The following is a 12662-nucleotide window of genomic DNA, read 5'->3' on the forward strand; positions in this document are numbered from 1 at the left end:
CCCACATTGCTGCTGTCAAATAGAACTGTGACAGTCCTTCGCAAATCATCACATTCCTTCTGCTGCCTGTGTGTATAAATCCCCTTTTACATATTTTGTTATAAAGCAAATCATTTCCAAACTGAGATGTTTTCCTTGTAAGTCATTTCTAATCCCGCAGTCTTCTTAATTCCGCAGATGAAAAAGAACATCTTACAGTACAAATGATATTTCTGAAAGAAGTATACCTTGCTTCTTATTAAAATGCTGTTATCTTTGGCTACAGTATAAAAAGGGAAGGTATTTGCACATCAGTATGCTTATATTGTTCATACCACCATTACAAATGCACATAAAATACTACAGTAGTAAAATGCGGTAGGGTTGAAGGTGCTGACCAATGGAGCTTCCAGACTCAGGTGATAAGAAATGGACATAAGCATTTGAAAGGGTCAGTAAACTATAGATAAGATGCAAGGATGGGGTTGTTTCACAGAGTTTATCTTATGGATTTTCTCTTTTTATCTGTCTGAACTCATGACTTACCTTTGCTTAGTTTTCTTAAAGTGACCCGAAGTGAAAATAAACGGATGAGAGAAACAATTGTATTTATGCTCCTACAAATATGACTTTTTTAATTACTTCTGTACAAGCAGTCTCTGGCCCCTTAAAATGGATCCGAGATAAACTTTTACTCATTGCATAATTGTGTTCCTTTCATATAGTTTATAGGGCATTCCTCAAGCCAAATACTTTTTTGTTTTGTTTTAATACTCTAAATCCCTATAAACTAAACAAGCCTCACCCACAGTTTTTCACAGTGCCTTGGCACTGTAGCAAGGGCTTATGGGAGCTCAGCCTGGGCACGAGGAGCAGGAGGCTACTAGCCATTGATTTCAGAGGCAGAGGGGAGGAGGGAGGAGGAGAGGGGACTGAATTTACACACAGGCAAGCTCATAGCATCTCCAGTCCTTAGCCTGTGACAATGTGACAAACAGAACATGGCTGCCCTCATTGTATCACAGGAATAAATAATCATAAACCTTTGAAGCTGTTTGCAGCTAGATATGCTGTGTAAACTATCTAAACTTTAGATAAGATATATAGACAAGTTACTTGTTATAGTTAGTTTTTCATCTCCGATTCTTTAAAGACCAGAGACTGCTGTTACCTCAAAACGGCGCTTACAGACGATTCATCGCACTGAACTGCCGCTCTCGCCAGTCATGCCATTCTCCCATCGCCACAGGTCCCTCTCTCTGCTGTCTCTATGACAGCAGAGCTATGTGTGCCGGTCAGGACTCAGGTGCCACTTTCATTGGCTCCTGACCCTGTCCATCAGTGTAAGCCAAAAGGATTGGCACACACTGGGCTTTCAACCATGCTAGTTCGGATGTGGTTAAATATATCCCATGGTTTTATTTTATATTTTAAACATTTACAAACTAGATTGAATGCCTCTTTGTTGCCTCTGCCTAGTGGCAAGCTAATAAGTACCCCAGAGTTAGAAAAAGGTTAATAGTTCATGTATTTTAACTCCCTGCCCTCAGAAGTTGTATTCTGCCAGGAACACTTGTATGGCTGTACATTGCTTAGCGGTGATGTTTACTATATTCCTGACAAGGTACCGACAAGACAGAACCTGTCACTTCCATGTCTACAAATTAACTCGTTCAGGCAGCAAAATAAAACAAGAAAAACAGCCTGGTTAGTAATATGTTTTGCACTGCACATACCCATATTTATCTCATTAAGTCACATGTCACCTCGGGTACACTTTAAGCCTAAAACACATGTACAAGGGATGTTGCCAGTAATAATTACTTGATCCCTCAGGTGACACTGCGGGGCAGACACTGTGGGTAAGACACTGTATAGATGTGTCACTAGCTTCCATGTTAGCAATGTGTTCTGTTGCTATGCAAGGGGTGGGGAGCAGAGGGATGTCTGAGTGGTGTTTGAGTGAAGTCACATGGCAGGCAGGTTGAGTAACAGCAACAATGCTCTAGTCCAATGATTGGCCAACTCTATCCACCCCTTGGATCCCTGGCCAAGGCATTAGGGGCCACTGTAGTGTACACATGCTAGATTCTCGGCAGAGGCATACGTTGGTGTTCACCTCGACCAAGTTTAATGATTTAACTATACAATCAGTTGTTATTAGAGGCTGACACCTCTCCCCCCAGGGCGTCCTCCTGAGGTAGGATTGTGTTGCATGCCTGGACCACCACTACACAGGCTCCTAGAATTGCAAAAGCAAGCCAAAAACAGAAACAATGTGTTTGTTTTTACATGCCTTTTTCATGTGTTTGCATTTTCCCCAGGTAAGTTAACCAACACTTCATGCCCGTGCCTTGAGTACCCTAGAGCTGCATAGAATTTGCATAAGGGCCTGTACACACTGCTGCGCTTGCGTTGCGTTTTTAAAAACGCATGCGTTTTTAAAAACGCAAGGTCTTTTGAAAAAGAATGAAAATCGTGATGACTTGTACACACTGGTGCGATGCGTTTTTAAAAAAACGCAAACGCAGTGCCTGCTGCGCTTTTTTAAGCGCAGCGCATGAAAAACGCATTAAAAACGCATGCGCTTGCGTTTTTGCCTGCGTTTTTCAGAAGTCAGTATCCCAGAAGACTCTGCAATGTCCTGATTCCTGTTGAAATGTAAACTAGAAAAAAAACAAAGGATTCTTTAGCCAATCAGCAATTACAAGAAAAACGCAAACGCACAAAAAACGCAGGCAAAAGCGCATGCGTTTTTAAAACTACAGGCACTTTAAAAACGCATGCGCTTGCGTTTTTGCCTGCGTTTTTCAGTGTGTACAGGCCCTAACACTGCATGCAAGTTGGAGTTGAAGTAAGGGCCTCCATTAGGGGGGGACAAGGGGGACAGCAGTATGGGGCCCAAGGAAAGTCTAGGGCCTGATCAGTGGTAGCCCCAGCTGGAAATTTGAATTATGCTTTCATGGAATGGCTCCTTTAAGCAATGAGAGCTGTGCGGTCATCCAGGTGCTGTTGCGTGCTGTTAGTGCTGTTGCGGTGGTGAATTACATTGGTGAAACTTTTAAACTTTGCAGCACCATGGCAGCTCGATATTTAGCCCCGCCCTCAGCTTGTGTCTGATTCTCCTGGCTTGTCTGTTGGGCCACAGTGCAGCCATCCCTCTCTCCCCTTGCTGCATGATTGGTGGACACGCAGCAATACAGGGGTGAAGGGGCAATAGGCAACAAACTGCTGTGATTTGTACTCTAAAGCATCGCCCCACATGTCAAGGCCCCACCCCCACGTGTGACCCCGTCATCTGTTGGTCAAGGTGAAGGTGATGGCCCAGCCATTTAGAGGAAGAAGTTCTGCCCCGCATGTGCATTGCCAGAGAATAGAAGGAAAGGAGTTTGCCAGCACCACCCACCTTCATGAAGTCCAGCAGGGAAGGTAAGAGCTGTAATTCCCTGCTGTCTTGTCTCCTGGATACCTTTGTCACTGCTTGTCACCCCTTCCTGCTCTTGTACTTGCTAGTCTACCTTTTCTCACTGTCATTGCCAGGGCCGGCGCTACCATAGAGGCAAAGGGGGCATTTGCTCTGGGGCCCCGACCTCTGCTGCCATAATTAACTATAAGTATCGGCGGGTGAGCGGGCGGGCAGCGGCTGTACTCTGAGACACGCTGTCTCCCACTCACTCTATGACTCGGCGCATGTTTACAAATGACGCGCCGGGTCATAGAGTGGGAGGGAGACAGCGTGTCTCAGAGTACAGCCGCTGCCCGTCCGCTCACCCGCTGGGACTAATAGATATTTATGGCTGCTTGCAGGGCCCCGGGGAGCAGAGGGGTAATATCGGGGGGTAGGGGGAGGGAAAGCTTTGCGCTGGGGGCCCCAATGCTATAGTTTGCCCCAGGGCCACAGAACCCCTTAAACTGGCCCTGGTCGTTGCTGCTAGTCTTCACCTTCCAGCTGTCATTGCTGCTAGTCTCCCCCTTCCTGCTGTCATTGCTGTGGTCTCTGTTAGTCTCCCTTTTCCCACTGTTGTCTCTGCTAATCACCGCTTCCCACTACTACCTGCCAGTCACTCAGGCCTGGATTTACATCACAGGACCCTATCGGCACAGAAGCCCTGGCACCGTAGACTTCGCCTTCATGAACCTAAAAACCCATGCCGAACTGCACCAGAAGTGTGCTGGCTGGCCCAGCTGTCACTTCTCCCTTACTTCCCTTGCCTGTCAGAGGTAGCTACAGGTGCCCCTTAGTATTAGGTAGCCAGAGGTTCTCTCAGTATTAAGTAGCCAGAGGTGCCCCTTAGTATTACGTAGCCAGAAAATGGATGCACATACCGGTCCTGGTGGGCAGTCAGTGGGGTGGTGGGTGCAGGGCACAAATGCCTAACTGAGGCACCCCACTAACTGCCCACCAGGACCGGTATGTGCACCCATTTTTTGAATTGTTGCACAAGATTGCACTTCTACAATTTTGCTGATGCACTTTCTTTCTTGGAATAAACCGAAATGCTTGTAGTGTCAACTTTCACTTCTTCTCTCCAACAGCCACTACAAACTACCTATCACTGCCTGCCAGCCACTACAATTAGCCAATTCACTGCCTGCTGGCAGCTATTACAATGCTGCACCAGATGAAGCCCCGACAGATGAACAAAAAGGTGGATCTGAGAGGTAAGCTACTCTCTCCTCACTGCCCAGCACCTTTCTAGCCCTCTCTCTTTCCTAGTCCCTTCCTCCACCCTCAATAGCCTTAATTCTCCTTCCTGCATCCCCTCCAGACTCTTAGTAAGCTCTTTCCCCATCCTCTTCCCCCATCCTCCCCCTCTACCCCATCCATCCATCAGTAAGCTCCTTTCTCCCCCATCTACCCCCCAGCACCCTCACTAAGCTCCTCTCTGCCCCAACACCTGCAGTAAGCCCCCCTTTCCCTCATCCACCCCTTAGGACCTGCTTCCAGACTGACATAGTGGAAATCTACGTCCTGCTGGTGGCTGTGCGGCTCTGACAGGACATAGATTCCAACAATTCATAGCTGCACACTCACGCCACATCCTCGCTGTGGGCACCACTGTTCATGGTGATGCATCCGCTCCCTCTGCTGTCTCAGTAACAGCAGGGCTTCCACATCTCGGTCAGGAGCTAATTTCATTGGCTCCTGACCATGTGATTACTGTGAGCCAATCACAGGGCACAATAGGGAAAGGACGACTGTTAAAGAGAGCCTGTACGAAAAAAAAGAGGAGCCCCTGGCGGGTACTTACTTCGAGAGGGGGAGGACTCTGAATCCTAGTGAGGTTTGCTCCTTCCTCCTGTGCAACACGGATCCATTGCTGGGACCCCCGAACAGCAGCAGATGGCAATATTTACAACAGGCACAGTACTATCTTCCGCCTCGGGCTCTGGTGGAAATAGCCAAGCCCGATAGGGTTCACTCTACTGCGCAAGAACAGGAATCTCGCACCTGTGCAGCAGAGCGGACCCAATACGGTTTGGCTATTTCTGCTGCAGCACAAGGGGGAAGATGGTACCTCACCTGCGCTGTACCCAAAGGTAAAAATGGTCATGTGCCATATATGGCCGTGTGCCATATATCGGGGGATGATCGCACCTGCGATCATCCCCCGACAAGCATGTCGGCAGATTTTTGAGGGAGCCAGCACTGGATTGGGGCTACACAGGAGGATGGGGAAGCCTCATTAGGATCCACAGGCTTCCCCTTCCTTTTGGTAAGTATCCCATGGGGGCACTTTTTTTCCTTACAGATTTACTTTAAAGGAGTCATCAGGCAAAACATAAAAAAAAAGTTTACTCACCTGGGGCTTTCTCCAGCCCCTAGCAGCCAACTGTCCCACGCTGACCGCTCCGATCCCCGCCACTGTCCTGGTCTCCCCGCACGGTGCAGAGGCCGTCCTCAAGGTCGTCCTTACTGCGCCTGCGTGAAGCGACGCTGTCAATCATGGCCACGTTGTCCATGGTGCACTGCGCAGGGCAGTAGTTCTGCGCCGCTGTGGGCAACATGGCCATGATTGACAGCACGCTTCACACAGGGGCAGTAAGGACCTCGGCCTCTGTATTGTGCGGGGAGACTGGGACGGCGGCGGAGAGCGGAGCCGTCAGCGTGGGACAGTCGGCTGCAAGGGGCCGGAGAAAGCCCCAGTGAGTAAAACTTTTTTTGCATGTTTAGACTGATAACTACTTTAAGGAGCCAGAACTGTCTGGTGCTGAAAGGGTTAAATTGTTATCAGGTGCCTATAGGTTCACACACAATTGTAATTTTCAGTTGTTCCAATCAATTTCCTAGATAAAAGATCACTGAATAGATTGTTCTATGACAATGAGAAGTAAGGTTAAAGTGTATTTTTAGGAACAGATTCATTTGTAACATCAAATTAATCACAGTATCAGATTGTGATTGGATTGGATTATGTGTGGCCACCTTAAAGAAGTGACGAGTCTACATCTCAAGAAATAAGGGTTGGCAGATACATAAACAGTAATCATAAAAAGATCCTCGCTTCTACGTTTGTCACTTTTGAAATTCTGCCAACTTTTTTTTTTTATAGCAACACATTTATAAAAGTGAGAAGAGTTTGTAATTCACAATCTCTTATTTATAAATGTAATGATTGGAAGATAGCGGTAAAATCAATTGCATACCTGGTAATCTTAAAGGCTCATACACACATCAGACCATAGTCTTTGGAAAATGAAAGATCACAGACCAATTTTACCACCCTTCCTGTAGTATAAGAGCCATACTCTACACAGTCTATTCTATGGAGCCGAACTCCCCATCAGACAGAAATCTTTGCAAGATGCTGCACACATTCAAAAGATCAGTATCTGCAAAAGATCTGTTCCTGCAAAAGATCCGTTCCTGCAAAATGCATTCATAGTCTATGAGATCTGCAGATCATCATACACACCTTGTTTAACAGACATTCATCTGCAGATCAGATCCACCAGGATGGATTTTCAGATCTGCAGATGAATGTCAGTTAAACAAGGTGTGTATGAGGATCTGCAGATCTCATAGACTATGAATGCAATTTGCAGGTGATGGGGAGTTCAGCTCCATAGAAAAGACTGTGAAGGTATGGCTCTCATACTACATGAAGGGTGGTAAGATTGGTCTGTGATCTTTCATTTTCCAAAGACTATAGTCTGATGTGTGTATGAGCCTTTACTGAAGAGATGCAACCATAAGCTTTATAAATGTCCTTAAAGAGAACCCGAGGCGTGTTTAAAGAATGTTATCTGCATACAGAGGCTGGATCTGCCTATACAGCCCAGCCTCTGTTGCTATCCCAAACCCCACTAAGGTCCCCCTGCACTCTGCAATCCCTCATAAATCACAGCCGTGCTGTGAGGCTGTGTTTACATCTGTAGTGTCAGTCTCAGCTGCTCCCCCGCCTCCTGCATAGCTCCGGTCCCTGCCCCCGTCCCTTCCCTCCAATCAGCAGGGAGGGAAGGGATGCAGGCGGGGACTGGAGTTCTGCAGGAGGCGGGGAGAGCAGCAGACTGACACTATAGTCAGCAGCGTGGCTGTGATTTATGAGGGATTGCAGAGTGCAGGGGGACCTTAGGGGGGTTTGGGATAGCAACAGAGGCTGGGCTGTATAGGCAGATCCAGCCTCTGTATGCAGATAATATTCTTCAAACCCACCTCGGGTTCTCTTTAACCTCCCTGGCGGTTTGATTATTTCCAGATTTTAGGGTCTAAAAGCGGTGCAAATTTTTGCATGCTTTTAGACGCTAAAATCAGTGGCTTGGCTTAGGAGCTCTGGGATCCTGTGCAAGTTTTAAAATGAACCCCCTTCCCCAGCACTCTATACATAAGGACCCCAGAGCGTCGCAACCTCTGCACACCATATTGCTAGACTACTGGCTAAAATCAAGAAATAATCACACTGCAGAGAGATTTGCGGCAGCCCAGCATTTACTGATCTCCCTAGAATCCAGCACTGCAGTTCTCCCTCCATCCTCTGGGTGGCGCTATAACCCTATAGTGAGATTGCTGCCTGTCGTCATGACGACAGATGGCAATCTCACCAGAGGGATGCAGAGCCTCTGAAGACAGGAAGGAGAATGGCTGCCGGCATCTGGATCAAGAGGAGGTGAGCTAAAACGGTTCTAATCCGTTAGCCGGGTGCCACCTTTCTCCGCTGCCTCTTTCCGCCGGTACGGGGTTCCGTCATTTCGGACAGTCAGGGCCAGTTAACTCAAGCGCAGTGTGCTCCCTCCATACTGTGCAGGTGCATGCGTAAAGAGACGGAGGGAGTCCCCGTGGATGTGGAAAACTGGCTGCGTCCAGTGGAAGTGACAGCACCCGGTACCGGCAGAAGTGACGGGACCCAGTACCGGCGGATAGAGACAGCGGAGAAAGGCAGCGTGGGAGCGATCCAGGCTTATAGGGCTGGAGGAAGCCCCAGGTATGTATACAATCTTTTTCCATTTTTAAGGTTCCCCTGGTCTCTAGTTCCCTTTAAGAAAATAAAAAATAAGCAATGTCTTTTTGGCAGACAGCCAACTTGCCCCCTTATAAATGTCCCCATCCCATAAAAGCTTCCTTTTCCTCTATGGTTGGCTGTGTAGAAAGGAGAGCTAACAGACTTGAGGTTGATGTGAATAACTGGGGGCAAAACAAGACAGAGAAGACAATCTCCAAAATGTAAAAACACATCTTGCCAGAAACAAGTACTTGTGTACATGTAAAAGTACATTACTGAACACAGTGTTCACCCAGGCAGGCACAGGGTAAGTGCAGGCTGTGTATGCAGGCATGCTAGCTGCACATCATCACCATCACATGCACACACACAGACTTGACTGACAGTGTCCGATCTCCAGGATGGAACAGGGCTGCCAGGAGCATTGCAGTGAGCTGCATCCCTCCAGCACGCCTCTCTCTCTCTCTCTGCCTGTACTTGTAGTCTTGCTCTCCCCACTCCACCCCCTTCCTCTTCACAGCAGCATCCTTGTCAGCATCAGCACCACCAGGAGCAGAAGGCAACGTGCTTAGTGACTGGCAGCTGTAAATACTGAGCGTAAATCAGAGACTGGAGGAGAAACTTGTGCTGACTTGTCTCATTCATTGCCTGCTGTATTGTTTGCATCTCTTCCAAGGAGCCTGCTGCTGACAGCCAGAAAGACACCTGCTTTGCTCTCTCTCCTTCTCTCTATCTCTCCTACTTTCAGCTAGCTGCCTGAGGTCTCCCTGCCTGCGATCAACCCTACATCACCACCTTCACCACCAGCATCTCATTACCTTACTGCTACCCCACAGCACCCCCATACTCCCATCCACACATCCCACCTCCTCTGCCTGCAAGTCAGCCTGGCTCCAAGTCACGTGTCAGTGCCCGAGGCAGACACCGAGGGAGAAGCTGCTCTTTCCTTATCACACCGCCATACTGTAATTTTACTCCTAAAAATCTCATTTTTATTACAACATTTTACTCCCACTCGGTGAGTACCTTCTGGGTGACATTCTTGTCCTTTTTTTTTGTCTTTTTTTTTTTCCTCTTTTTTTTGTTTTGTTCTTATTTTTTTCTTGTTATTCCTTTTGAACTTCTTTGCTGCTTGTTTAAGATGGGAGCTGGGGCATGCTTTTCAACCCTGAGTGCAAGTTTTTGTTGCAGGCTGCTGGGTGCTAGACAGAGAGGTGCTGATGTTGATGCTGGGTCTCCTGGTTACTGGGAGATTCCCACAGCTCACAATGTGCAACTGGTTCTCGTTCACAGTGTAAAGTAGATATATTGGTCCTTTTTTTTTCTCACCGACCACCAAAAAAATGCCTTTTTGAATCATTCCAAAGCATGCTGGTAACTTGATTCCTCTTTTTTTTTATAAACAAAAATCTGTCTTTTTGTCAGTACCTGGCTTGGCAGTTGACTGTCAGTTAATCACACTGTCTTCAAGAGTTTGTCATCTTGCAAGCTCTATTGCAAGATGTTCATGTTCTTTTTGTTTTCTTGAGACCCTGGCAAAATCACAGTTTTTATGTATTTTTTGCTTTTTTTGTTTTTGCTTTTTCTTCGTCCCTCTAAATTTCTATTAACCCTATCATAAAGTGACAACTTTTTTTGGGTGCCAATGTGTGTTTTTTTATTTTTTTCTAATTGTTACCCCCCTTCTCACCTATTCACTTCTTGTGCCTGTTTGATTTGTCCTTTCTTGCAATAAATTGGGGTCACAAAGGTGATATATGTCTATCTGCTCTGTGTACATATTTACATTTCCAATTGATGGCAGTGGAAGGTGTATTTTTTTTTTTTTCCCTTTTCTGGAAAATGAAGTGCGCTTTGGTTTCCTTGTCAACAGAAGATGAAGTGAACGTCTGAGAGGCTCACAGTGCAGGTACTTCATCTCTTGAAGGCGTTTCCACTGTTTGCAATCACAAGAACAGCAACTAGATTGGCTATTGCCTTTCACTGTATATGTCTCTAATATATTCAGTAAGTGCTACTGTTATCACTTATCAAATGCTACAGCATGTCTTTCCTCTTTTGTAACTTGGGTAGAGTAGCAGCCACATGCAGACGGTAGACCGTTTAACCAGCCTTGAATTCCATAGAAGTTTATGGTTGGCTGGTTGAGTGTTATTTCTCACTGATTGCAAAGGACTTGAATATGTGGTTTGTAAATAACGCCAACGCCAGGCAATGCTGAACACCTGCCAATTATAAAAACTGATTTGTGGCAAAGGGTGATAATGGTCGTCAATTTGTCCATTATTTTAAAAGTTATGTGACTAATTTGTTGTTGTTTTGTAATGGTCTGTTGGTGCGTGATCTAAATTAAAGTGGACCTGAACTGGCAGAGCAGCTAATTTGTAAACAGAGGATGTTAACCTATGTCTGCTTCCTTGAAAGCAGGAAGTAGACACACTGTAGATTTATTTCAGGATTTGCATCAGCTGTTACTAAGAAATGTTTTTACTTAAAGGTTATTATGATGTTGCTTATTTTTTAGAGCAGAGAGGAAGTTCTGAGTTCAGTTCCACTTTAAGAGTTCATGTCATCTCATACATTTTTTGTTTCTGGGTTTTTGTTGTTTTTTTGGTTTTGGATTTTTTTTTTTTACGATACCTGTACTGAATGGGATAAAGTAATTGCCATCTTTATTTACTTTTTTCAAGAAAAAAAATATATATCATGGTTACCTATCTGTTTGAGTTCCTGACCAACAATTAGTATTCAGTTCAGGTTTTGTGACTTATAGGGAATCTGAAGTGAGAGGGCTATGGAGGCTGCCATATTTACTTCCTGTTAAACAATACCAGGTGCCTAGGAGTCCTGCTGATCTGTTTGGCTGCAGTAGCGTCTGAATCACACCTGAAACAAGCATGTGGCAAAGCCAGTCAAACACCTCAATGGCATGCTTGTTCAGGGTCTATGGCTAAACGTATTAGAGAAAGTGGATCATCAGAATAGCCAGGCAACTAGTATTGTTTAAAAAGAAATCAGCATGGCAGCCTCCATATCCCTGGCTGTCACTTCAGGTTCCCTTTAAGTCCATCTGCACTGACTGCATTGTGACTTAGATGCTAGCAAAGAGTAAAGTTCCACTGATTTGAAACCGAGCCCCAAAGCTGCTGGTTAACTAACCAGCTGCCCCCTGATTGATCAGCTGCTACTTGGTTTGAGGGTCTCACTTTCAAGTTTGCATGGAGAGTCGGAATGCAGGCTCAGGTGTACTGATGGCAAAGGATCGGCTAGCACAGGCATGGGCAAACTTGGCCCGCCAGCTGTTACGGAACTACAAGTCCCACAATGCATTTATCTTTATGAGTCATGACTGTGGCTGTCAGACTCCTGCAATGCAATCTGGGACTTGTAGTTCCGGAACAGCTGGAGGGCCAAGTTTGCCCATGCCTGGGCTAGCAGATAGACAGCTGACATTTGTGAAATGGAATAAAGATGGCAGCCTCCATATTCCTTTGCATGCAGGCTACCAGTGGCATACCTTTGCCAGCGCTGGTTGTTTTAGCACCTCTCAGCATCAGCACTGGAGTTAATTCTCCAACATGGCAGCACCCAAAATGAATGTTATGTTACAATGTAATAATGTAATTAATGTACAGTCTAACTCAGATGGGAATGTGTGGTTTAAGTTCAGTGAACTTCTGCTTGTACAAGTGATCTTTATTTTGGGTGACAGATTTATTTTCAAGTAAACATGGAGACTATCTTTGCTAAACTTCTTGTAAAAGACGGCAGTCGTAAAGCACACCTGAAGTGAAAGCGATATGGAGGTTGACATATTTATTTCCTTATAAACAATGCAGATTGCCTGGCTGTCCTGCTGATCCTCTGCCTGTAATATTTTTAGCCATGCAGATTAGATGTTTGACTGAATTTTGACTGCATTTGCTGCATGCTGGTTTCAGGTATGTGATTCAGACACTACTAGCCAGAAAGAGCAATAGGCCTGCCAGGAAACTGGCATTGTTTAAAGGGAAATAAGTATGGCAGCCTCCATATCCCTTTCACTTCAGTTGTTCTTTAAGAATAATACTTTGGCTATGCTAACTTCTATGTTACTGACTTGTAGATGTTCCCATGTTCTTTTGGTCTCTATACTTGTTACAAGAGTATGAATTAAAGGAAACTTGAAGTGACAGAACTATGAAAGTTGCCATTGCTGTTCTGTTTAACAAATAACCATGCTGTGTTCCTTTTTTTCTTTCT

The 12662-nt window shown here is 45.7% G+C and overlaps 1 protein-coding gene across 4 annotated transcripts in view; it reads left to right on the forward strand.

Annotated features, from left to right (window-relative positions):
• The first annotated feature begins 8927 nt into the window (after positions 1 to 8927).
• The window catches only part of RALYL (RALY RNA binding protein like), an 835206-nt gene continuing 831471 nt past the window's right edge, over positions 8928 to 12662 (forward strand). The window contains exons 1-2 of one of the 4 annotated variants that reach the window (XM_068237569.1): positions 8930 to 9438; positions 10269 to 10329. The gene's annotated coding sequence lies outside the window, so the exon portion shown is untranslated. The other 3 variants (XM_068237573.1, XM_068237570.1, XM_068237571.1) reach the window with 3 other exon arrangements.

This window comes from Hyperolius riggenbachi, chromosome 5 (assembly GCF_040937935.1).
Source record: "Hyperolius riggenbachi isolate aHypRig1 chromosome 5, aHypRig1.pri, whole genome shotgun sequence".
In the NCBI taxonomy this organism is placed as follows: Eukaryota; Metazoa; Chordata; class Amphibia; order Anura; family Hyperoliidae; genus Hyperolius; species Hyperolius riggenbachi.